General features: G+C 40.3%; 1 protein-coding gene across 1 annotated transcript in view; it reads right to left on the bottom strand.

Moving 5' to 3' along the window:
• LOC101851529 overlaps positions 1 to 2717 on the bottom strand; it is a 35082-nt gene that overhangs the window by 22684 nt on the left and 9681 nt on the right. The window lies entirely within an intron of this gene.

Raw genomic sequence — 2717 nt, forward strand, 5'->3', positions numbered from 1 at the left:
ATTATTATAACAATAATAATGATAATAATAATAATAATATTAATAAATGTGGCATGACGTGGCGGAATCTGGAGCTCGTCAATTTTTGGGCATGTGGGGTTATTTGTATCATCTTAAAGCCTGTTCATTTGCCATCCTTTTGGTGAGTAAGATATCGATCTATGTTGAATAGAAGTCGAAATATTAGCGATTGAAGGAAGTCAGGTGTCGTTTGGTTTCAGAAGTATAATTAGCGAGAAAATGGTCAACAAAAGTTGGTGACTTCCAAGCTGGAGAGTTCTTGGGAACTGAAAACTTACATTTTTCATGCCTTTAAATGTTTTTCAGTAAAATCCACACAGAAATGTGTTTTTAAATGGACGTACAAGATGCTGAGCCAGAAAGAGAAAATTAGACAAAAATTACTCATCGGCCCAAAAATACCGATTTCTTTGATTTAACTACTTTGACGAGAGCCTGATTTCACCACGATGCCAGTATAAAGTTATTAGAGCTCATATCCCGCTCAAAGCAAGCTCTATTCGCTTGATAATCTAAATTATTACCCTAGCAGACCCTTGAATTCTCAAAGACAATTTCGGCTTCCGGAAGCATACAGTGGAAGCAGCGGATTACACTAGTTTGAACATCAACAAACTGACATGATACTTCGCTGTCTATAGCTGGGACCTCACTCCCACCTGTGTGCAGTGAGGAAAAATCGTGTAAAAGCTGAAAGGTGCCTTTCCCAAGAACACAACGTTGGACCCCTAACGGGATTCGAACCTACAACCCTTCGATTACGAGCACGAGAGCCGAACCAGTAGACAACCAAAGTATGATTTCTTTTGGGGATTTCTTTTCTGACGCAGCGGATCTGCACCAATACAAGATGACGTCATAGAGTAGAAATGAAATACATTATAATCGAGTAAGTTGGAGAAAACCTGTCGAGGTGTAATGAGGGATAAACTTGATGAACCGCAACAAATAACGTCACGCGCTTACATGATTTTGTTTTTTAAAGCCACAACACAATTGCTAAAAGTTAGTGAACAAATGAGATTAAGATAGGGGGACGTCAGCAGTCAAGTGGGCAGGCTACCGGACCCGTAATTAATCGTAATCAGGGATTCAAGGCTCGGCTCGAAAATAATTTTTTTTTTAGTTTTGGTTTTTGTTAAAGCACTTGCAACACAAGCAGGTCATTAAGTGCCGTAGATTTGAGGTGTTACAAGAGAGTAACAAACACAAAATGAAGGAGGAGAGATAAGGGCGGTTAATATTCTATAGGAAGGAAGAAGTTAACCATACCAGAGCACCCGCCGACGACCCACGAAATGATCTTTACAGGAATTTGGCCCTTTGGCTCGGTTGCTTTGCCTGTTTCCTATCCGTTGTCTTCCATTTTGAAGTCGTTGTGAAGCCAGTTAAAATCTGACCTTCGCTCTATTCCATCTGCCTCTGTTACATGATCCTTCTCTCTCTCTCTCTTTCTCTCTCTCTCTCTCTCTCTCTCTCTCTCTCTCTCTCTCTCTCTCTCTTTCTCTCTCTTTCTCTCTCTCTCTCCCTCTGTCTCTCTCTCTCTCTCTCTCTCTCTCTCTCTCTCTCTCTCTCTCTCTATTTGTTTAGACAAATTGTATTTTTAAGTGTAATCTTCCTACGTATGATTATTTGGTAATATTACCCAATTACATAAACCATTATTTCTTTCACCACTAATCTCATCTTGCAAGTGAACAATTTCTTTCGCCTCACTGGTCGGACAAATAGGGACATGATTAAAATGATGAGGTTAGGAAGGTCGGCGAACAACCAAAGACATTCTTTGTCAAAAGCAAAGCATTCTCGCACCACCACAAATGTCATAGTCTGTTCTTCCATAAAACAAGCTGGAATCAGTGTATTAATCTGTCAGATTGTCCTCTACGATCCAATCATTCCCATCCGATTAGTCCGACAAGTGTCTACCTGATTTAACCATTGGAATATGGCGGGGAAAGAGTTGAGATCTGTGAGATTTACTATCCTTGGAGTCAAAATGAAGATACACCGAAGCAATACTTGTTGGCAAGTACGTTTGCCGCTCCTTTGCAATGTACAGCTGAATACAAAAAAAGGTTCACTTTTCATGGCTTTTGGTGTAAATGTATGACCCTAGCATCTGTCGGTGGTACTGGTAGTTTAGTGGTTCGACTAGGACTGGCACACCGTAAATAGTGGGTTCGGGGTTATGAGGCTCAGCTCAGTCCGACGTTGTGTTCTTTGGAAAGGCTCTTTACACGATTTTTTGTTTGTTTGTTGATTGTTGTTTGTTTGCTATTTAGCTCGGTCCTATCGGTGATGGAGGTTGAGTTTGGAAGTCCCGCCTCCAGAATAATCACAAAGTGTGGCAATGAGGTGTTGAACACCTTAGGGTGGTTTTAAGGGATACAAAGTGTGAGACAGAATTTTAAATTAGTTAAGAATATTCCTTTTGAAAGGCCATATTGAATGTTTGTCCTTTTTCTTTAGAGGAATCTTACGTCCATAGTGTGATGTGCATACCGTCTTCGACTTTTCTGTTATAGTATGACTGTTTGCTTATGTGTAAGCGTTAATCTACAGGGCACAGTGCATGTTCATTAACTTGTACTTTGTGTTAGGATGGAGGCATTTTAAAACGCTTAGGGCAGCTACATGCGGAAGTGGGTGCTAGAGAAAACATTCTTCTTCTTCTTCTTCTTCTTCTTCTTCTT

The sequence above is a fragment of the Aplysia californica genome, unplaced genomic scaffold (genome assembly GCF_000002075.1).
Source record: "Aplysia californica isolate F4 #8 unplaced genomic scaffold, AplCal3.0 scaffold00612, whole genome shotgun sequence".
In the NCBI taxonomy this organism is placed as follows: domain Eukaryota; kingdom Metazoa; phylum Mollusca; class Gastropoda; order Aplysiida; family Aplysiidae; genus Aplysia; species Aplysia californica.